Source organism: Thalassophryne amazonica, chromosome 8 (genome assembly GCF_902500255.1).
Source record: "Thalassophryne amazonica chromosome 8, fThaAma1.1, whole genome shotgun sequence".
NCBI lineage: Eukaryota > Metazoa > Chordata > Actinopteri > Batrachoidiformes > Batrachoididae > Thalassophryne > Thalassophryne amazonica.
In genome coordinates, this window is record NC_047110.1 from 41,390,817 (window position 1) to 41,403,066 (window position 12,250).

Here is a 12,250-nt window from a genome sequence, read left to right on the forward strand (position 1 = left end):
TTTAACCGATGTTTCCCAATATCAAATCACTTTGTCCTTGGCTAACCCCTCCATCACTCTGCCAGGTTTGGCTCAAACTGAATTAAAAACACTTTGAATTATTTTGGTCAAACACTGACAGATGGACAGACACACAGGACCACAAACAATATTCCTGCATGCATTAAAGTGCACCGCTGTAAAATGGTATAAGAATGACTGTAAAATTAAACACACAACAGAATATTAAGACTAGAGAGAGTAAGTATTTGCAGTGATGACTGCAAGGTCACAAATAACCACTTTTCTACATCGCTGCACATCATACTGCTCCCCTCTACCCTGGACTTTACAATATAAGCAACTGATCCAGTCTGACAGACCATTATGTGTGTGATAACACAAACACACACTGGCTCCACACCGGAGCCTCTTCATAAGATAGCAGGCCGCTTATTACAAGCTTGCTGACTAGCAGACAGGTCGTCCCTGTCTCTTTATCTGAAACTCCATAAAGCTTCTCTTTACAGACAGCCAGCCTGCATAAACTCTCAGCCGTGCTGCTTTTAAACAAATACAATGCCAAGACAGACAGGAGGAATGTTAATTAACTCAGGAAAACTCCTATTGACTGACTGAAGCCGTTCATTTAGGATCATATGAAAAGCACATGAGGCTGTAAATGATAATTAAATGGAGCTTCTCTGCTAGTTCAGGAACAGCACCAAAATCCCATCTTTCATTCCCCTCTACTGATGACTTTACTCAGTTTCAAATATTCATGTATGTTTTACGTCCAGCGCGACATCGGGCTGCCCCAGATTAGCACTGTTAAAGAAATGTGGCAATATTTTTGAAATGGTGGTTCCAGTGTGTGAGAGGTTCAAGGATGTGATGACACTCTTGTGAACAAAGATAGCCTGGGAACAATATCGGAGTGTTTGATATTTAGGATGACCCATGATGACTCAGTGGCTGTAGGATCGTAGTTCGGAACACCGTAACAAAGAGACCTGTTATGTGAAAGCTGAAGAAATGTGAGACTTTATGATATCAATACACTGGGTAAGTATTTTTACTACTGTCTCTCAACAAGACGAACCAGAAATTAGCACTGTTGGTTTTATTTTATGCTCGCGGTGTGAGCGAGACTTTAAGCCTGCTAAGCTAAAGATAGCATGCTAATGTTGACTGAGCGTAAATTATTAAACAAAAATACCCCAGAACTATTTTCAACATACGTTTGTGTGATGTTTGGTCTCAGTGAAACTGGCTTCATAACTGGCTGTTTTGCAGCCTGTAATATTTCATTTTTAGGCAGTACTGGAAGCTAACTGGTGTGCTAATGTTGTAACAATGCAGAAAATGCTACGATTAAATGTGCTGTATTTTTTTTGTTTTGTTGTGCTGTTTTACCTGTTGTATTTTCTTCTGTTTCTGAGAACCACAGCGGAAAAAAAGTAATTTGTTTTTGTGTTACCCTTTGTCAAATTGTATTATGTACATGTAATATTATACAAATAATGAATGTTTATGAGTTCAATGGTACGAATAGTTCATAAGGTGAAAGACGGAATGTTACATTCAACAAGACGAAGCCGAGTTGAATGATACATTCCAGCTTTCACCAAATTAAATATTCATTCCATTTAAAGAATGTAAAAACATTCATTATTTGTTTTATATAACGGGTAAAATAGATGCTTGTCATTTGATATTATATTAATTTATAAACAACAGAAAAGGGACTTAGATTTTGGTGTGGTGTTTTGACATCAACAGTCTAACACAAACTTTAAATATGAGTCTAAAATTGTTCTCAGTCAACTTGGAAAAACAGTTAGTCTGTTATATTCCCCACTCCCACCCCCGCCCACCAAAAAAAAGACTGTGTACTTCCTCAGTCCAGTGAAAAATCGCGTCAGACTTTTGTCCAGCTTTACATCCTAACAGCTCTTCATGCCTCCAGAAGGTTTACGGCGTAGTGGATCTGGCTTTGTGTGTGTGTGTGTGTGTGTGTGTGTGTTAGAAGAATTAGCACCGTCAATTAGCTCGTTCAAATCGTCGTCCGTCAGCAAAACAAAACTCCACCATGTTTAGCTAAACGCCGCCCCCACTAGTGTGTGTGTGGGCGGGGTTCGCATCGTGCAATGGTAAAAAATGTATGGAACCAAATTTGCACTGTAAATGGAACCATATTTGCACGCTAAATGCAACACAACGCAAATGACGAATGTCACGTGACATACAAAGCACCAATCAAATGACAAGGATCCACTCAGCCATTATTTAATGTCAAATAAATACATGCAAATGTATTTGCTTTAGAAATGTTTCTACTTATTATGTATGTTAAACTATATTATGTAACAGCTGAGTGGATCCTTGTCATTTGATTGGTGCTTTGTATGTTGAATGGTTTGCTCCAGCTTTCACCTCATGAAATATTCATACCATTGAACTCATAAACATTCATTATTTGTATAATGATGTAAAACCAAGATCAGGAAGACACTATTTTGTTTCGTCCTGTGAATTAAATATCAGATTGCAACATCTTGATCAGTCAGACCATTCTGGATCAGTATGCAATTATTGCAATTACTGATGGAGGGACAAAGTGAAAAGATAAGTTTATAACATGAGACACTTGTGTGGTTTATACATATTAAAGATGTTATTTAAAGGCGTTATGTCCAACATTCAGTCCCTGTAGATGTCAGTGTTTGCGTATATATATAAGGAAATAATAGTGTCTAGAGCATAGCATGAAGTCAGATTGCATCCATCTGCAATCTGACTTAAGCCCAGGTTACACAGACGGTTTTGTCGGCGAGTAGTGCGTAGACCGAAGTTCGCGGTAGTTCCGGCTGTTTTCGCGGTGGAAAGGGGCGGAGCACGCGCACGTAAAAAAAAAGAAAGAAAAAAAGAAACTCCGCTGCTCCTCGCTCTTTCCCCCAAAAAACTCTGTCATAACTGTGTTTAGAAACCAGTCACCATTTGTTTTATTATACATCTGTGTAGTTAATTAATAAAATATTCTCTACAGACGATTCGCTCGCGCGCATGTAAAAAAAAAGAAAGAAAAAAGAAACTCCGCTCCCTGCTGCTGTTTGCTGCGGGGGCTGCTCCTCTGCTCTTTCCCCAAAACAACTCTGTCATAATTGTGTTTAGAAGCCAGTCACCATTTGCTTTATTATACAGCTGTGTAGCTAATAAGCAAAATAATCTCCAGGACAATTCGCACGCACACGCATTTAAAATAAAAATAATAAAAAACTCCGCTCCACGCTGCTGTGGTGCTGCTGCTCGCTCCAAAAACTGTCATGATTGTAAAATAAAGGACAAGACATAAGTCCTGCTCACAGGCTGCTACCAGATACAGGGCATGTTCACATCTTCAAACTCCAGACATCTCCACGTCACTACATATTCAGTCTCTGATTGGTCATCGCGGCGCGACGAGAACTGCAGCACTACAGGAAGCGGCAGGATGAAACGGTGATTAAAAAGTATCAATTGCATTTCATTGTCGCTGTTGTCACGGGAGGTCTCCGGGAGCGCTCCCGGAATTATTCGACATGTTGAATAATTTTTTCGACGAGTCCCGGTAAAGCCGGAACTAAGCCACGCCCCCTACTGCCGGCGTTAACAACGGCGTGTGAGCCAAAAGCTCTTCCAGGACGCTTCCGGGAGCTCTTACCGTCTATGTGTAAACGGGGCTTTAATGATCCACACCAAGTAAACTCTGGCTTTTGGACATTGTAATTTGTCTGCAGTATGAGCAAAAGATGGCAAAATGTCCTATTTATATTTATTTATTTCCTTAGGAGGTAATTCTCTGAAAATTGCTGGATGTCAAAAGAACGGTGGATGTTCCAAAGGGAAAATTAAAAACCCCCAATGAACTGAAGACTGTAGGACAAAGGATGTCTTTCAAGCATTTTCTAAATCCATGTGTTCTTGTTCAGGGTCGTAAGGTGCTGGAGCCTATCCCAGTGGCCCAGAGGATGTGCATCCATTTTTTATAATAAATAAATACATTAAATTTTCTTTAAGCTCTTTCATATAAACCACATAATATGCATCATATTTTAAATCGGTCTGAACTGTATGGGGTGCAAGGTGTACGAATGTGGAAGTGTCAGTCTCTTTTCTTTGGTTACATATTGCTGTATGCAATTACATCTACTACAGAATGCATCATTTTTCCAAAAATGGTTACAAATGAACCTCAAAGTAAATTTATATTATCTGTCAACCACTGTCAGTGGTTGACAGACCTTGGTGTGGTGAGTATACACTCAGAATTAATAAGCTTTACTTTTCTTGTTTTTGTTGTTGTTGTTGTTGTTGTTTGTTTGTTTTTTTGTGTTTTCTGCAATATATAAATAAAACCCAATATGTCCTCTTAATTAATCACTTAAAAAATGGAAAGAGGCTCTGCACCATTCGGTGCTGGACCACGAGGGTTCTTCAATAGCTTTTCTCCCCAGACCATCAGATTGCTGAATTCTTAATGAAAACAGGCTGCTCGTGTCTACCTTCTAATTACTTGATTTTTTTTGTTGTTTTTTTGTTTTGTTTTCACAACTGTCAACTCCACAGGTCACTTTGCAATTGCACCTTACACCATTCTTTTAAATTACATTCTGTTGAACACTGTTGAAATTTCATTTTGTTGACTAAATTCCACTATGGTATCATCAAGGAAATCTTAATTTACAAATTACAATGTCACAATTTGTGTGTACATGTACACATGCACATTTGAAATTCAAATGTATGTGGACCTGTTGCACTGATGTCAGTTATTATTATTTAGAGGTTTTGAATAAAACTACTTGTGTTAAGAATGTGGTGTGTGGCTTTACCAAAAACAAAGCCTGCTTATACACACACACACACACACACACACACATATATATATATATATATATATATATATATATATATATACATATATATATATATATATATATATACATATATATATATATATATATATACATATATATATATATATATATATATATACATATATATATACATACATATACATACATATATATATATATATATATATATATATATATATATATATATATATATATATATATATATATTATACGAGGTCTGTCCAAAAAGTATCGTACCTTTTTATTTTTTTCAAAAACCATATGCATTTGAATCACGTGCGACTGCATCAGCCAAGCTTGAACCTTCGTGCACATGCGTGAGTTTTCCACGCCTGTCGGTTGCGTCATTCGCCTGTGGGCAGGCTTTGAGTGAGCACTGGTCCACCCCTCCCGTCTGATTTCTTTTGTCTGAGAACTTGCTGACAGACTGCCGCTTTGCTCCATGAATTTTTTTTCAGAAACTGTTAGAGACAGGCAGTTGGAAACCATTCGATAGATTCAGTTGGATATCGGTGAAGATTCTGTCAGCATCACGCGGATTATGGACTGTTAAAACCTTTTTAAAGACGGCCCACAGCGGCGGAGAGCGCTCGGCGGAGGGCGCTGTGTTGATCCGGGACATCATGTGACTACCACAGAAATGGCAGGAGAGCTGGACATAGCACTTTTGTGGCACATTCCACTGTTACAGGAGATTTTGTAATGAAAGACGTGCGGAGGATTTCGCGCGTCGGCACGAAGCAGCTCATGACGTGCAGCAAAAAAACACCTCTGTCTTGGAAGTCTCACAGGACATGTTGGGGCATGTCCAGCTGTTACACAATTTCTCGGATACTCACTCAACTGAAAGCCATCGAAAGCCGTCTGAATCTTCTGAATGTTTCCAACACAGAGGTGTTTTTTTTTTTTTCTGCGTGTCCTGAGCTGCTTCGTGCCGACGTGCGAAATCCTCCGCACGTCTTTCATTACAAAATCTCCAGCTCTGTTGCCATTTCTGTTAGTCACATGATGTCCCGGATCAACACAGCGTTCAGTTTAGAAATGATCTGGTCAATCCAGTCTGTCGATGGCCGCTCGACGCGCCTCGCGCCCTCCGCCGCTGTGGGCTGTCTTTAAAAAGGTTTTAACAGTCCATAATCCACGTGACACCGACAGAATCTTCACCGATATCCAACTGAATCTATCGAATGGTTTCCAACTGCCTGTCTCTAACAGTTTCTTAAAAAAAATTTCATGGAGCAAAGCGGCAGTCTGTCAGCAAGTTCTCAGACAAAAGAAATCAGACGGGAGGGGTGGACCAGTGCTCACTCAAAGCCTGCCCACAGGCGAATGACGCAACCGACAGGCGTGGAAAAACTTACGCATGGCTTCACACGTGATTCAAATCCATATAGTTTTTGAAAAAATAAAAAGGTCCGTTACTTTTTGGACAGACCTCGTATATATATGTTCTATATAAATTGATTTAGTGGCAACAACAAGTGATTTACTGCAATGATTTTAGCTTGCCCCATCTTTACTTTGGATAGCTGTTTTGCCCATGACGGTGTGAGCATTCTAACCCACTAGAGGAATAACTAAAATAGTTTTTGTCCAAAGTGAAAAGTTGAACTAAATCCTTTCCAAACCAAATCACTATGTGGATCCCTCATTAGTGGAAAAAACCCATAGTTTCAGTGACTGCAGCTGCCAGGTGACCCCTTTAAACCAGAATGCACTGTTTCAATCCCACATGACCAATACACTGAAAACAAATCCTCAAAAGGCTGAAAGCATCTAAAGTTGAACCCCTCTGTCCTCCTGCCCACCTGATTCCTCACAATACCCGTCCTGAGAATTTGCATGAAGTCGGGTCTTTGTTTCCAGCAAAGAATGTCCATCTACTTATCTTGTCTTCACTCTAATGTGGAATGTGACGGTGTAAGCATGCACTCTGACTCCTATCCAAAAGGTCACCACAACATTTCTGCCCTCTATATTTCTATTTAGCAAGCAGAAAGAGTTATTGTCTATTCTGGTGTAAGTGCTCACTTGTGCATGTTTATATGACTGCATGCAGACAACAGTAATGGACTCAGTGCAGACAGTCTGAAAAAAGCTACTCAGATAAACTTTAACTGGAGCCAGAGAGACAACAACTGAAATACTGCTCAAATATTAGGGTCCCTTCACACATCGTACAAATCAGGACGAATCACAGCGGAACAGCTCGTATGAGTGAACAAGGAAAGCATTGGGATTCAAACCTGCAATTTACAAAAGCTCTGATTGCCAGCCAGAAAATTTATCACTGCGCTACCATCATTGGCCTGTAAAAGGTGCAGAAAAATGCCTGAAATCAACAACGCGATGTGCATATTTAAAAAAAAAACACACACACCATTTAAAAAACACTGGATTTTATTGAATCCCTCTTATCAAGCGGGCAATACAAGTATGAACCATCTGTTCCTCTGTAGATGACCCATGGCCACAGATGTACAGTCATGAAATGACATGAATGAAGCAGTTTGCTCTTATCATGTCCACATCTGCTGAACCTGGCGTGTCCAGCCAGCCCCGCATGCATTTCCAGCCCAACACGTGTGTCTTGTGGACGGCACACTGCAGATCAGACACCACGTCATGTGGAACAGAGCTCACCTGGGGCATCCTGTCAATATGTGCACTGTGCACGCTCTCCAGCCTATTGCAAAAGCGATATATGGTTTTATGTATTTCCACGTGAGGACAGCTAGCACACACACGTGCATGTCCATCAAAACACGGTACGTGTTCTGCAACTGTGATGTCCAGGACCAGAGATGTCAATAGCTGCTGTGAAATACATGCATGCTATGTGTTGCGGGAGTGCGGGGGGAGCATGCAAAACACACGCACACATGTTGTGGGGGGAGTCAACACTCTTGCACGTCACATGTATACTTGGGAACTTCACAGTCGCGGGGACACTAGGACAAATTTCATATCCAGCTCGAAAGTTATTGTCTGCTGACTGTTTTCATGCTAACAGCGCGAATGGCCACACATTTCCTAAGTGCCAAGCGAGCGGTGTTAGATGTTCAGGTGTGTCACCTGGAATTTGGCCGACACCTGCCGCGAGAGGGATTGAATGGGCTCTCACAGGGCACATTCTGTCTTTCAGCCGCTGGTGTGCGCAAATAGTTGTAGCAACAGGTGTGTGGGGTGATGGAGGCAGTAGCGACATATGTATGAGGCATTGGAGGTTGTTCTGATTTTTCACAATTGGCATGCAATTCCTTCTTTGTGCGCTAGTCAAGTTAAATCGTGTTATGTGTGAAGAAGCACTTATGAATGAAACAGATCAACTATCACGTTACAAAACTTATTACTTCCACTTCCCAAAAGCAAACAAAAATTTATAAATGTCATCTCCACTCCCCCAAAAAAGAATTTTAAAAGCTTGTTTCACCAAAACAGTTTTGTTTTTACAAATGTCATGCCCCCCCCCCCCCACACACACACACCAAAAAATGAGATTTGCAAACCTTATCTCCCCAAAAGCAAAAACAAACCAAATAAATAAATAAAATTAAAATTAAAAAAATTACAACCCCTCCCTCAAAAGACCAAAATATAAAAAAATGGCAAACCTTACCCCCCCCCCAAAAAAAATCAAACAAAAAAGAAAGCTCTTCTTCCCCTCCCAAAAACTCAATATTTGCAAATCTTATTCCCCCAAAACAATTTTTTGCAAACTCAACTCTCTCTCTTACCGACACTCTCCATTCAACCTAATGGAGCTTGAAAGATGCTGCGAAGAGGAATGGGTAAAACTGCCCAAAGATAGGTGCACCAAGCTTGTGGCATCATATTCAAAAAGATTTGCGGCTGCAATTGCTGCCAAAGGTGCATCAACAAAGTATTGAGCAAAGGCTGTGAATACGTATGTACGTGTGACTCCTTAGTTTTTTATTTTTAATAATTTTACATTAAAAAAAAGCTTTTTCATGTTGTCATTATGGGGTGTTGTGAATAGACTTTGAGGGAAAAATGAATTTACTCCATTTTGGAATAAGGCTGTAACATAAAATGTGAAAAAAAGTGAAGCGCTGTGAATACTTTCTAGATGCACTGTATGTGTGAAACAAAATGTGGAGTTGTGGAGATATGTTTACATACACCTTGGTAATTTTGCCCAAATGCCCATAATCAATTCTGTCAAACACTGTTATTTGTTAAGTCAGTTACAATTACTATATTATTATTTTATGAATTAAAAAAAAAATAGGAGATGAGATTTAATTTCAGCTTTTCTTCACAATGCAAACTTTTCAGTAGGTCAGCATACATCAAGATCAATGACACACAAAACAGCACAGAAAATTACAGAAAGTGATTTATTTTTAAAAGCTTCTGAATGACTAATTGCCATAATTAGGGTTCAATTGAGGAGCCTTTGGCTGTATTTAAGGTTATACTAGAAGTGCTAATTCTTTCTTGCAGTTAAAGCAGGAAAAAGAAAATCAAGGCTTATGGAGCACAACACTGGACCTCCACAAGTCTACTTCATCTGTAGGAACCTTCTTGAAAGGATGTGTGATACCACAAACAAATGTACGGTCCATTAAACAGAAATAGAAGAAGATCCCAGTTGAACTTGTGTTCCTTCAGAACATCGGTATCACAAAGAAAGAACTGTTGAAGGAGGCATCAGATAGAAATGTAACATTGCAACCTGATCTCAAGCCAGTTCGTGATGGCATCATGAAAAGGGATTTAATCTATTACTTTGTGATATGTCATGAAATGTTACATGAAAATTCAGTAAGGTATATCTTATATATTACACTCAACAAAAATATAAACGCAACACTTTTGGTTTTGCTCCCATTTTGTATGAGATGAACGCAAAGATCTAAAACTTTTTCCACATACACAATATCACCATTTCCCTCAAATATTGTTCATAAACCAGTCTAAATCTGTGATAGTGAGCACTTCTCCTTTGCTGAGATAATCCATCCCACCTCACAGGTGTGCCATATCAAGATGCTGATTAGACACCATGATTAGTTCACAGGTGTGCCTTAGACTGCCCACAATAAAAGGCCACTCTGAAAGGTGCAGTTTTGTTTTATTGGGGGGGGGGGGGGATACCAGTCAGTATCTGGTGTGACCACCATTTGCCTCATGCAGTGCATGCATATGGTTTCCTTTAGATCTCCATTTTCAACTGCATTTTTCTCCATTTAAAAAAGTACTTCCTGGGTTTTGTATCTGAACTCTTCATATTTATGTCAGTATTTTTTTATTTCACGATATAGAAGCATTTTGTTTGGTTGTTGTTAACTCACTCTGAACAGTTAAAAAAAAAATTGTGATTAAACAAAATTGGGTTATTTACAATTATTTGTGAAGATGTTTCAAATTCTGTATTTAAAATAAAGACCGATTTAAAATAAAGACCAATAATTCTGTCCATTCATTATGCGTGATGAGACTAGGACAGCAGAGGAAACACATACCAACTCCACACATAAAAGGAACTGAGCTTTTGGACCTGAACCCACAACCTTCTTGCTATGACGTAAGAGTGCTAACCACGAAGCACACTGCCACAGTGCATATCTGTTCATTTACTGACCATCACACATTGTGATTGCCACATGTCTCTGGGGATCAGACCTTAAGAGTCTCACCCTGGGGTTTTTGGTGGTATAAGTACTCCACTCGACCTGAAAGGCTTCCCCCATCCTCCCAACAGAGTGGTGCTACAGCGTGGGGACCACCTGTAGATTCCCCCAGCATGAAGCAATCTGGGCTTTAGTATCATGTTCAAGGACTCAAGCACGCAAACCGTATTCACCAGAATTTCAACTCCCCCAACTTTTTGGTTGGAAGACAACCTCATGCTCACCGCTAAACTGGGGTCCGCTCAGAATGTACATGTTAATAAAAATCTATGTGTGCGACCTGGAGAATATACTATATGTAATGCACAAGTCTTCATACAAACCTATGTCCTGAGAGCAACAAATGTTGAAGCTGGTGACAATCGCACACACATACACACACTAAACACGGTTGTTTTGTTCTGCACATAGTAAAACCCAATAAATGCACATTAAAAACTGTTCCTCTTGCAAGCCAAGACTCAGTACAAATCACGATCAGGCTTTGAATCCCACTTTCCACACAAACAAACCCATTTCTTTATACTTTCCTCTCTTGACTTTACCTTTCTTGGGGGGCTGAGCCTTGATAAAGTGCTCCGGGAGTCCTTTGTCATTTTGTGGAATGAGATCCTGGAGGAGACAGCATCCACTTGCATGGTCTCTTTCCTTGAGAGAAGTCTGTGGCCTTTGCCTCTCTCCTCTCTCCTTTCTACTCCTGCCTCCAACTGCTCCCACTGTACATATTCTCTGTCTGTACAAACAACAAAAAAATAACACAGCTCCAAGTAAAAAAAAAAAGTATGAAAAAGGCAAAAAGTTGGGGGAATCCCTCCTCCTGTGCAGCCTGTGGGCTAAAATCTTTAAAGCTCTCTCTCCACTTTTAAACATGCACTCACTCGCTCTCACTCCTTTCAATGACACTCACTCCTGCTCTCTCTCTCTCTCTCTCTCTCTCTCTCTCTCTCTCTCTCTCTCTCTCTCTCCCCAAACTTTTCCCACCCCTCTTTTCTAAGCCCCCCTCCTACCTTCTTTCCTCCTTCTCCTTCCCTTCTCCTCCCTCTCTGTTTTCCACCATCACCCTCCCCACACCTCCTCCACACTGAACTGATCTACAGCTGGCTAAAAGAGATTGGATCCCTAAGTTGCCAGGTCACAGAGGGCCCTGTTTAAAAAGAGCAGGAAAAGCCAAGTACAACTGAATACTTGAATAAAAGCCTCCTTCAGGAGCCTGGAAGCAGCAGCAACAACAACAACAAAGACTCAGAGCTGGAAGACAGACACGGTTTGGTCTTGTAGGGGTCACTCACCCTTGCTCAGTAAAAAAAATTGAATGGAGAAAGAGAACTGCAAAGACGTCCAGGCTTGCAAAATTATGAAAAGTGTCTCATGTTGCAGGCCGGTATTATGGGATCTTTATGATAAATTACAAGATTACAATTAATCATTTAACCAGTCAACAGATACGTAGTTACCAACTTTGATAATGAAGTTTGTCATTGAAAGATCTTTGATATTTCACTCATTGTTAGATTTTCTCATTTCTTCTTCTTCTTCTTCTTATCTAATGGCCTCTGTGTGCATGCCTGTGTATGGCTTTGATCACAGAGAAACTGGGGAGAGTTAACATTTGCCATTTGGTATGCTTATGTATTTTGGGTCAAGGATGAACACTGCGAAAACCAAAAGTTAATAGGACTAATATTTTTGGAGAAA

General features: G+C 40.0%; 1 protein-coding gene across 1 annotated transcript in view; it reads right to left on the reverse strand.

Annotated features, from left to right (window-relative positions):
- The window catches only part of si:dkey-82f1.1 (DENN domain-containing protein 2A), a 162,318-nt gene extending 150,844 nt beyond the window's left edge, over positions 1-11,474 (reverse strand). The window contains exon 1 of the mRNA XM_034176045.1: positions 11,101-11,474. The gene's annotated coding sequence lies outside the window, so the exon portion shown is untranslated. The remainder of the gene's footprint in view (positions 1-11,100) is intronic.
- Positions 11,475-12,250: the final 776 nt, after the last annotated feature.